The sequence below is a fragment of the Octopus bimaculoides genome, chromosome 3, assembly GCF_001194135.2.
Source record: "Octopus bimaculoides isolate UCB-OBI-ISO-001 chromosome 3, ASM119413v2, whole genome shotgun sequence".
Taxonomy (NCBI): Eukaryota; Metazoa; Mollusca; class Cephalopoda; order Octopoda; family Octopodidae; genus Octopus; species Octopus bimaculoides.
In genome coordinates this window covers 153,707,991-153,720,548 of record NC_068983.1, presented here as the reverse complement: position 1 = coordinate 153,720,548, position 12,558 = coordinate 153,707,991, and the positions used below count along the sequence as shown (strand labels likewise).

The 12,558-nt window shown below is 33.8% G+C and overlaps 1 long non-coding RNA gene across 3 annotated transcripts in view; it reads left to right on the top strand.

The window, feature by feature from the left end:
* LOC128247356 (uncharacterized) overlaps positions 1–12,558 on the top strand; it is a 193,412-nt gene that overhangs the window by 59,624 nt on the left and 121,230 nt on the right. For 2 of the 3 annotated variants that reach the window (XR_008263753.1, XR_008263752.1), the window contains one exon: positions 12,163–12,449. The exons of the other annotated variant lie outside the window; for it this stretch is intronic. This is a non-coding gene — a long non-coding RNA (uncharacterized LOC128247356). Of the gene's footprint in view, positions 1–12,162; positions 12,450–12,558 lie in introns of those variants that run through there. 3 annotated transcript variants of the gene reach the window in all.

The following is a 12,558-nucleotide window of genomic DNA, read 5'->3' as shown; positions in this document are numbered from 1 at the left end:
TTAAACGCATATGCATAGTTGAACAGTAAGTGCATAATGATATACGTATGAAAATAATGCGAAATACATTTATAAGTGATGTATGTTATTATATATACATATATATATATATATATATATATATATATATATATATATAGATAGATAGATAGATAGATAGATAATTCACACACACACACACATATATATATATATATATATATACAGAGAGAGATAGGGGGGCTGTGAAAAAAATAGAGAGAGAGAAATGTATATATAGATAGCTAGACACACACACACATGCATATATAGTTACGTATTAATAGTAACAAATCAGCATCAAAATTCTGTTACTACGCCTATTACTAAGAATTATAATAAACATAACATAATACATAAAATCATTTGATTTGGCATATATAATTTCCATTTCACCAATCACTCCTACAGATGAAAGGAATGTTATGTTTGCCGAAATCTTTGAAGTCGGACAGAAATGGAAGTGTTTCTAGAGTTTATATATATCAAATTGGTGTTTACATCTGTAAAATCAGTTGTCATATAACCCATTTCGACACATCTTACACAAACACACTCTTGCACGGACAAGCACACACGGGCATACTTACACGTTCTCACACACACATTCAAGGAAGGAAGCCTATTTACAAGTGTTATAGGTGAGTACAGATGTATAGAAGTGTTTGTGCTCTGGCGTATGCTTGCATATGAAGAATACTTTTTGTATGCATTTCCTCTAAATATTTTTTATGTGTGAACTTGTGACCGTTTCTGAAAAAATTTAATTTGAATGCTTAATTTGAATAAACCTGTGATTTTGATGATACCATTATATTTAACCTTGCAGTGCCATCATGTATATATAAATATCTTTACGGTGAAAGGAGAGTGTTAAGTAACTGTACAATATTCATGGTAGAGATTGAAGTGCCATGTATATGCATATATGTATGCATTTACACATGCATATATGTGTACAAATAAAGTGTGTGTAGATGTTTGTGAATGTATACGCGCACATATACACCCGCTCTCAAGCATACATTCATACATACACGCATAGAGACATATATATTTATATATATATATTACGTATATATGCATATATAAATATATATTACATATATATGCATATGTAATTATTCATTCAACCTGGTCTTAAATTGAATGTTAATTTTTAACTCTTTTAAGTCAAATTATTCTTAAACTATTACTTTCCAAAATGTCATAGTTTTCGTTCGCTATCGTTATTATACCTAGTTCCATGATTATACGCAATTTATGACATTTACTCTTTAATTAAATTTCGACTCAATTTTCAGTACTTATGTTTTACCGTCAAAGGTCAATCGATTTCATCCAATAGATTCATGTTATTATGAAAAGTAGTAACGTTCTGGCCAACTAGTTTTACATGTTTATTTCATCAGTCTGAAATTTTTATTTCACCAGTTTAAGATGTTTATTCGATTTAACTGTAGATTTATTTAGAGACTTCAGAAATTTTTTTACCTACTCCTATTCATGATTTTGTTTCTTCACGTTACGTTTTAAGTATTATTTCTATTGAGTTTTATAAGGCAGTGAACTGACATAATTCTTCGCACGCCGGACATAATTCTGCGCTCATTTCGTTCATATTCAATTTCTGAGTTTGACATCTTCACAAGTCGACTTTGCCTCTCATAAGTACCATCCCTGCACCTAAATTGTTGGCGTTGCGCCAAAATTTGAAGCCATGTTTTCATAATGTGAAAAGAAAGTACACATATACCACGTTAACCAATGGGTCTATAATCGCATGAAAAATTCAAATATACACATAAATAATATGCGCTTTCTCACAAAATTCTTGGCTTTGCGCCAAAATTTGAAACCCTTATTTTTTCCATAATCAAAGTGAAAACAATGAACATGTATATTACAACGCTAACCAATGGTCCTATAAGCCTACAATAAAATTGAAATACTTTTTATAAGTAAAATGTCACTATTTCAAAACCTAATGCGAGTAAACTTTACATTTCACTACTGAAAAACAACTTAACTCGAAAATAGAACATACAGAAGAAATTTCATTTTTGTGATTTATACGCAGCTGATTAATTAGAACAAGAAACGGAGGCACTGAGTACTAAAGTCAATCTAAGTTAAGAAATAATCTTTTCTATTCTAGGCAGGAGAACCCAAATTTTGGAGGAGGGGCCAGTCGATTAGATCAACCCCAGTACGCAACTGTTACTTAATTTATCGACCCCGGAAGGATGAAACGCAAAGTCAACCTCGGCGGAATTTGAAATCAGAACGTAAAGACAGAAGAAATACCGCTAAGTATTTCGCCCGGAGTTGCTATCGTTTCTTAATTCTTTATTGCCCACAAGGGGCTAAACATAGAGGAGACAAACAAGGACAGACAACGGGATTAAGTCGGTTACATCGACCCCAGTGCATAAGTAGTTGTTAATTTATCGACCCCGAAAGAATAAAATGCAAAGTCGACCTCGGCGGAATTTGAACCCAGAACGTATCGGCAGACGAAATACCGCTAAGCATTTCGCCCGGCTTTGCTAACGTTTCTGCTGATTCGTCGCCTTAGGTTAAGAAATAATGAACAAACAAATTTCGTTCTTTTCTACACTAGGCACGAGGCCCAAAATTTTGGGGGAGAGGACCAGTCAATAAAATCAACAGCAGTACTCAACTTATCGACCCCGAATGGATGAAGGGCAAAATTACCCGCGGAATTTGAACTCAGAGCATAAGAACAAACGAAATACCGCCCGGTGTGCTAACGCTTCTGCCAGCTCGCCGCTTTAGTTTAAGAAATAAAGTACAAGTAAATTCTATTGAAGAACGAATCAAACTAACGCTATAAAATATATGAACAAGTTATCGAATAATTCATTAAAGTAGATCATAGCATAAAATACACCCATTGAATAATGGAATTACTAATACATCTAAAGTAACGTGATTTGAAAAGTAAAACTTCTACATCAACAAAACTTAACAAATTAACAGGTAACAAATTAAACCTCATATTCTAAAATGTAGAAGCTTATATATGATTAATATGACTTTTTAGGCGAGCTGGCAGAAACGTTAGCACACGGGGCGAAATGCTTATCGGTGATTCGTCTGTGTGAGTTTGGATTTATTGGTAATTATTATTGGAGTGCGTCTGTGGAGTAAGTGCATGTCTCTATTGACTGTTTTTATTTTATTTCCTGCTATAAGTTTTTGTGTGATAGTATTTCGTCTGTCTTAACGTTCTGAGTTCAAATTCCGCTTTATCTTTCATCCATTGATGCGTACATGGATCAATCTAATTTACGGCCCCGCCTCCCAAATTTCGGGCCTTGTACCTAGAGTAGAAAAGAATATGACTTTGTAGGCGAGCTGGCAGAACCGTTAGCATGCCTGGCATACGCTTAGGTGAATTTCGACTGTCTTTAGTTTCCGAGTTCAAATACCACCGAAGTCGACTTTGCCGTTCAGCCTTCCAAGTCGATAAATTATGTACCAGTTGAATCACACGGCACGTTTAATAGACTTCTCCCTCTAGCGATATTGCTGGCCTTATTCCAAAATTCGTAACCAATATTATAACTCTATATTGTACATTTATAAAATTTCAAAAGCTTCTATGTTGTTCCAATACGTCATAATACAAAATGGAAAAGAGACCTAGAGTAAGCCGATAGCTAACTGATTTAACAGATGGAAAACTCTTTGCACGAGAACGAATTGTGTAACTGAAACAATACGGTTATATTTTCAAGTAAAATCTGTGTTTCTCGTTCCCGTTGGCAAGGGTGATATATTCCAGTGATCTATAATCGACAGCTTAGGAAATATGTGAAATGTTTATATGCACAGTCATACACGCACAAGCACACACACGCACGCACATACGCACACGCACACGCACACATATACATATACATACATACATACATACATAAGCATACAGGCATAAGTGGTGTGTGTGCGAGTGTGTGTAAATGTGTGTGTGCGTGGGTATGTGTGTTATTAGCTTAAGGAGACAAGAATCAGGATTTAGCAATTCCGCCGTCGCTCATGAACGCTTGGTGTTTATTACTGATTTTCTTGGGTATTAGGTACTATTATACTTCTATACGAGATGCATTTTCCAGCCGAATACTGCACTTTTGAAGCTTCATGGAGTACATGTACGTTAAGGAGAACTTATAGAATGCTACCTTTGTATATGCAAATGCGTTTGTGTTTCTGCCTATGCTGTCAGCTCATTGAACTGCGTCAAATGATCGAGTGAGGAATGTTCAATACTTGTGTGTAAAATTACAAGTAGATTAGTTAGTGAAGCTGCAGGTTTTATATTCACTATAATCTACACATAAATGCAAATACACAATGAGACACATTTTTGATAGTATGTGTGTGTGTTTTATCCGTATTTAATGTACCCTCCTCCTACATACTTTCGTATTTATCGTTCTCTTAGTTCATCTGACTATATTTCTGTTTCAATGATTGTACACTTTAAGGCGGCGAGCTGGCAGAAACATTAGCACGCCGGGCGAAATATTTAGCGGTATTTCGTTAGCCGTTACGTTCTGGGTTTATATTCCACTGAGGTGGACTTTGCCTTTCATCCTTTCAGGGTCGATAAATTAACTACGAGTTACGCACTGGGGTCGGTATAATCGGCTTAATCCCTTTATCTGTCCTTGTTTGTCCCCTCTATGTTTAGCCCCTTGTAGTCAATAAAGAAATAAGAAACGTTAGCACGGCGAGCGACATACTTAGCGTTATTACGTTTGTCTTTACGTTCTGAATTGAAATTCCGCCGAGGTCGACTTTGTCATTCATCCTTTCGGGGTTGATAAATTAAGTAACAGTTGCGGTCTGGAGTTGATCTAATCGACTAGTCCCTTCCCCCAAAATTTCGGGCCTTCTACCTAGAATAGAAAAAAAAATATGGTACACTTTAGGCGGTGAGCAATGCTTCGCGGTATTTCGTCTGTTTTGCGTTCTGAGTTCCTATTCCTCCGAGATTAACATTGCCTTTCATCCTTTCGGGGTCGTTAAATTAAGTACCAGTTGCGCACTGGGTCGATCTAATCTACTGGACACTCCCCCAAAATTACGGGCCTTGTGCCTAGAGGAGGAAATAATTATTTTACAATTTTCGGTCACTATCTCACATGCACCTTGCCTCTCGGTGCCACTCTCATTTTTACTGAATCTGCATGGATATTTGTATGTGTACGTTGACTATGTTTATGTAACATATGTGGTTTTCTGTATCATTGTGTGTTCGTGCATATAGGTATGTATTTATGTGTGACGTGTCCATGCAAGTCTATGCTATTACTGTGCCACTAGTATACAAAATATCTTTTTTCTGTACTAATTCTTTCACTCTACGCTTCACGTATCTCCTTTAAGTTTTTATATAATACTTCAACAAATATTTCTACAAGGGAAGTCTTAATTATATTCATAACGTAAGTGCTAGTGACAGCATGAAAAAAGGTTAAACTGTACCAGTATATCCTTCATTTCATAATGTAAAATATATATTAGTAAATCATAAATTACAATTTGCTTGAATGGTTTTGTATAGAGAGACTAACTTATCAATGATCTCATTTACCTACAATATATCTAATGGCAGCTTACCGGTGTCGTATTAAATATATTTTAAATTAAAAGGATAACGTACGAATGGGAATATGCTTTCATGTTACTATTTTTTCACTATGCTCGTCAATTCCTGTGCAAATCGTTACTATTACACTGCTGCTACTACAACTAACACGGCTGGAGCTACATTTGCTACTGATGCTGAGGACAATGATGATAATGATGATGACTGGGTGGTGTTGGTGTGGATCACATTGGTGCTAGAAATGATGATAATGATTTGTCATGTTGCCAATAAGAGACGGAGACATTGAAGATAAGATAAAGCGCGAAATACGACGCACACTGTCTGGTTATATGTACCGTGATGATATTGATACTAGTAATACTGCTGCTGCTGCTACTACTTCTACTACTGGTGAGGAAGAAGAGGAAGAAGAAGAAAAAGAAGATCAAAACCACCACCAACAACAACAACAACAACAGCAAGAGGAAAGAAGAAAGAAGGCGAGGAAGGAGAAACAATTATCGAACTCTGGGTGCAACACAATAAACTGACTTAATTTTTAAAGTTTATATCTAGAAACTAGGAAGAAAGAGTTAACCATACTTTGTAAGGCTACCAATCTTATGCAACAAAGAATATACATTTTCAAACATTATAGATTTCAGGCTATCATTCAAAGGAACTTATCCGAGGAAGATGGAATTATATCAGAAATAGTTATACATATTCAGTAAATGAGTCACAAAGTATGAAAAAACAACCTTACGTTCGGTTAATCTACTCTGACATGACAGAGAGCCATATCGTAATCAACTGAATATCTTTATTTCTAAAGGACCATCAGGAAAGCATAAACTTCCTAATTAAAATGTGAGTCCCATTTTGACAATGTACCTCATTGTGAAATTTCATTATATCTTAACATTTAGAAAAAAACAGAGGCGACCAGCTGGTGGAATCGTGAGTACTCCAGACACAATGCTTAGCGGTATCTCGTTAGTCTTTATCTCTTGTGCTCAAATTCCGCCTAGTTCGATTTTGCCTCTCGGGGTCAATAAAATAAGTCCCAGTTGAGCACTTAGTGAACCTGTGCAAGAAATTTAAATAAATATTTTTTAAAAAATGAATGAATGCCTATTATTAACAGATCGTTTGGAAATGATTCAAATTTTGCATTTACATTCATAAGCAAATCCTGAATTGTTTATGTAATTAACTGCAAGAACTTGACTCTGTAAATACAAACCACTAAAAGAAACTTACTATATGCACTATTTGTCTCTTATACTAACGGTAGAAAATTAATTGATACGGTATGATAATAATTCTCAAAACAATGGAGTAGAGTTTGGAATGTTGCAGAAACAGCCAAATCGGTAAATACAGAAATGACATACGATGACCATACTGAGGAATCACTCAAGTTTAAATTTACATGAAAAATATTTCCGAAAACTACATACCGGAACATATTCCTTGTGACGATTGGATGAATTTACATAATCTGGATGGAATAACAAAGCAACAATATTACTGATATAATTGCAACTTATGAACAATAAGCATATTAGATACACATCATGTGTGTTGAATAATGTATGAGAATAACTGTACACTAAAAATATTAAATATCCTACACTAGCTCCGATAAAATCCATTATGAGACATGATATCGCAGATCTACTTTACATACGTACAACAAACCAATTCCAAACCATTAGAAATATATTTCAGATACTCTGATGTTTTCCACTTGTTTCAGACAAGGACACATCGAAAATACTATGGAAATTTTGCATACACAGGGATCACAAGATAGCTTATATATTAAGCTTCATACTTTTTTTTCCAAAAGATAGCTTATATATTAAACTTCACACCTTTTTCCTACAGAAAAAAAAAACCCTCAATAGTCATTTACTAAAGATAGAAGTACTATAATAGTATAACATTGTGTAGTGAGTTCTTTGTTAAATACTACGTCCGTTATAAGAATGTGTATAATTTCCTATTTGTATTTAGTGCGGATGGAATCATACATAAATATATCCGTATCTGAAGATTGAAAATATAAATTATTCAGATTGTTTTCTGCATTATAATTAATATTCGGCTAATCCGTAATCTATTTCATAGACGCAACACTTAAAGCTTACTGGAAATAATTGTAAGGTGAGAAAGCCACAATAACAAATAGCTAATATATTATTTTAATGACATTTAATAAAACATGGAGCATTTTCAAGCATGTTTCGGAGCATAAAATTGCCCCTTAGTGGAGGTGGAAGACGTCACTGGGTAATTTGTCTCGGTAATTTATCATTTGAAATTTGGTTGTGCGACGACCTAACTTAGATATGTATAAGCCGTTCAGAATACAGTAAAATGGCTGTTGGTAAAAAGTAATTTATAAATGCATGCTCATGACTGCAGTATTTTGAAGAGTGCATATTCGCAATTCCACCGAATCGGATTGTTAACATTTAGCTCTATGATCTCTGTACATAGTAAAATTACATTTGCTGTTATACTTCGAAAGCTTCTGGAAATATCTGCTAAATCCGGGGATAAAATATCTAACATCTACGCAAAAATACACTAAACGAAACATAAGTAATGAATACTGAATGCTTTAGGAAAGGAAAAGATCTTCATTCGTATGGTTGTTCTTATATGAAACACAAAATACAATGGCATCCTCTTGTTCCTAGAGTGTTTACACGAACATTAGGAGTACGAAAAAATATTTCCGCGGAAAAAAATATTTAACGTGTTTTCAGATATAGATAACGAGTCCTAAATGCCTCGGAGAAATGACTGGCTCACTTATATATCACAAATACCTTGATTACAATTTTAGAGATAAGTGAGAATCAATATTAAGTGATATGGACAGATTTTGTGATATATGTCGTGTATGGTTCCAAATTGGAAAAAATATATATAATATGGAAACTAATTGCTGCACGATGCGAGTTGTACAACACAAGAAATAGTAATCCTAAATAATGAAAATAATATTCCTTATGAAGTTGCGAATGAAACTCTACATCTATATAAGGTGGGGTGCGGATGCGGTCAGAAATTTATGGGTCTTATTATGCAATATATCCTGTATATATAAACATATTAAAATTATTCTGCAGATGGCAAATTGCTTGATAGTATGTTGCATACATATTGTGGCTTGAATGATTGTAAGATAAAACGTAAGTAATATCAGGAGAAAATGCGAAAATTATACCAAGCATGGGCATACATAAATGTGGTCGATAAAGTAGAGAAAGTAAATTATGTGTAAAGAAACTGGTGAGGAAAATATTATTAAGGAAGTTTTAGATTAATATTTATAACTAAACTAAAGTTTACGAATAAAGAAATGAATATTAATGTAAAGATATAATACTGTGCCTTTGAAGTTAAATGTATTATCCAGTCTATGAAGGACAACGAGAACATTAATGGTTTCTTGTTTAGAGTAAAACATGAGAAAAATAAATGTCAGTTATATCAAATGAAGATCCCTCCTGAAATTAGAATATTATCAGAGGATATATATTGTACAACTAAAACAATATTTTCTAGAAAATATGCGCAAAGCAGAGTACTGCCTTCTTCTTTCTGGAAGGCCTAGAAATTGCAGAAGCAGGTATTTGTGTGGAGCATTTGGAGATAAGAACGGAAACTTATTAAATAAAATCTGAATAAAATTTCAACATCTAAATGCCATGCAAAATTATAGTCCAGAAATTACAGTAATTAAAAAAAACTGGGCAAAGCACCTGAGAATAAAAGTTAGGGTTAGGGTCAATCGAAAAATACCATGCACATAAACGTGAACATCACGCACAAGCGAATGCGAATTTTTAACTTGCGCCACTCATTCTCTTACTGACTTACGTACATATGTAGTTGCGTACACATATAGATACAGTCTCGATCCTCGCAATCATGACTGAGATGAACATCAGGGATGTGACAGCTGAAGCGAGAGAGGCTGCACATCTGCTCTTTAGTGTTCAGCCATAGTTATAGTATCAGATGAAGTGCCTTGCTCAAGGGTACACCACAGCCGTCAGTCTAGGTCTGGAAGCCACGACCATACGACAATGAGTGCAACACTGTAGCCACTAGGTAACTCACTTTACAACTAGACAGGTATATTAATGCATACTCTAAGTATAATACTAAAATATATGGATGGTATGAAGTGACAATAACGGATGATATTTTTAATTCCTACTCCGGCCTTAAATTTCAGCATATAAACAAGAAAGTACCTATCCCTAACCGAAAATTGTAAGAAGTAAATCGCTCAGTAAAATATATCTACATATGAATATCACAAAATGTGTGATTTCGTGTGAAAGTAATATATATTTAAATGTGCTGACTCATGCTAAAACGGACACTAAGATACTTCATGAAACATAATTTGAAGATATCTTTTGTTCTTGTTACGATGCAAACACAATTGGATAATGAGTGACAAACAGAATGTTAACCATACGTGTTTCAAATCGAAAAAATTCCATCTGTATGCATCTCAGTCATGTAATATGTCAATAAAGTTCTACTCTAATTTATAGTTTCCCTGTATACTATTAAAATATCAAAATGTTCTGTCAAGTATAGCGTTAAAAATATACTTTAACATTTTATAAAATTTATCATGAAATAAATAGCAACTTTTGACTGAATTGATTTGTTTGGAAATAATTGTAAAATCCATAAAACAGAGATCAAAATTGACTAAAATTGTAACATGTTTATTTGAAATATTGCCATGGAATTCAAAAAAGGGAGAATAAAAAAAAGTGAAAGCTCGCTTTTAAAATCACTATATCACAAACGTGAAAAGAATTTTGCTGATAAAACGGGAAATGAAGTACGTTTTTCAGTATGAGATTTAAAATCAAGTTATAAATAATAAACAGACACTTAAACAGCACACTATCATGTATGAAATTTCAAGAATTAATAATTAAAAAAATCATCTTGTGGATCATTCGCTCTTTTTGCAGAAAGAAAAATAAAACAAGCTTAGAAATACACACGCAAACTGACTTTCTAAAAATATTTTCTTACTTCTCCCCATTTTACCATTGAGAAAGTTCATGCACACATTTTAATATTTTTATTCACTTATATTAATGTAATCTGTTTTTGTTATTCTATTCGGTTTATACGATGAAAGAAAAGGTTGCATTAGCAAAAAGATTGATTAGTAGTATATGAAATATCAAAGAAGATGACAGAAAACAAACATGGGCGTAAGAAAACTAAAAAACGAATGCTTAAAAAAGATAACTAAAATTGAAATAAATTATAATTAAATGGGAATTTAGAATGAAAACGTTTTTTTTTTTTCAAAATCAAAATCACTTAAGGAACATTAAAGTCTCTTTGCATTTATCTATTTTCTTCGCCTTATTTTGTGTTTCTGGGTGAAGCTTGATAAAGTTGAAGGTCGAAAAAATTGAAGAGTAATTAATTTTAATATCCTAACAACAGTTGGCTGTGGAAGAGTTTGCTGTGAAAATTTTCGGAATTAATGTTTGGTTGTAAAGATGACAGTACAATCATTTGGCCTCCATATTTATTAATTATTAATTGATATTATTATTATTGTTGTTATTATTATTATTATTATTGCTGTCTTTTTCATTTGTTGTTTTTCTTAAGCTATTCTTTTTCAACAAAGACTTGCTTTGATGACCGCATGAATCCTTAGAGATATCCGTAGACTAATTTAGTTAAAAATTTAAATTCGTTGATTTAATTTCATTTTCTATTAGTTATTTATTTAGGTATCTATTTATTTATTTTGGCACACCGTGAATCGTGTTTGTGAAGTGGTAAAATTAAAAGGTTATTAGCTTATGAAAACCCTTTCAATGGATGGCTATTTGAAATGTGTTTAATAAGAAAATAGCGTTGCATATCTCAAGAAGAGACCATTCTGGAAGCGATGAATTTTCTTAATACAATTTTCTCAAAATATTTCTGTATTAATTCAAAGCAATATGCTGCATTGGTAAATGCGATGAACAGAACCCTTAGAATATGAAACTCCATTCTGTTTCAAGCTTGCCTTACTCTGTTTCAAGCTTGCACACTTATTAATACCGTGTGACTCACATAGGAGCTGAGCATATTTTCAGATCCAATCGAATGTTTCCATTTCCCGCAAGTAATAAATCGTTTCCATTTACTTCAACTGTATGTCGTGAGTGGTATCCTTTCAAATTCAAATACTTGCTTTCTGCGCTGAGGTCGACTTTGCCTTTCATCCTTTCCAGATCGATAAAATAGGTACCAGTGAAAAACTGGCGTCAACGTAATCGACTTATCCCCACCCCCAAGTGGCTGCCCTTGTGGCAAAACTTGGAACCATTATTATTTGTGGAAAGTGGGATTAGTGAGAGGCCAGACGTGGTAAGAACGCAAACCACACAGTGGCTGAACCAGAGGCTTCCAAAATCCTGTACGATTTTCTAATCCAATTGAACTTGGTGTTTCAGCGCAACAAGCCGGACTTGGTTGTGGTGCACAGATAACGACGTGTGTTCTACAATTTATGTTGCATGCCTTATTGACACACCAATAGTTCAGAAGAGATCGCCTGACTATGGAAAAGGAAAAAAGGTGAAAAGAGTGCCGATTATTGTTGGGACTGTATCATGATGTATTCAGAAAAATGTAAAGGAAACAGAGAGTGCTCAAGGCAGCTGTTCTAAAGTGTTTGCCTCCATGACACAGCCCGAATAAACTGGTAAGTGGGGATAAATAAAGAAATGGTACTGTAAAATGGTAAATTTACGTTTCTTCTTCTTCTTCTTCTTCTTCTTCTTCTTCTTCTTCTTCTTCTTCTTCTTCTTCTTCTTCTTCTTTTTCTTCTTCTTCTTCTTCTTCTTCTT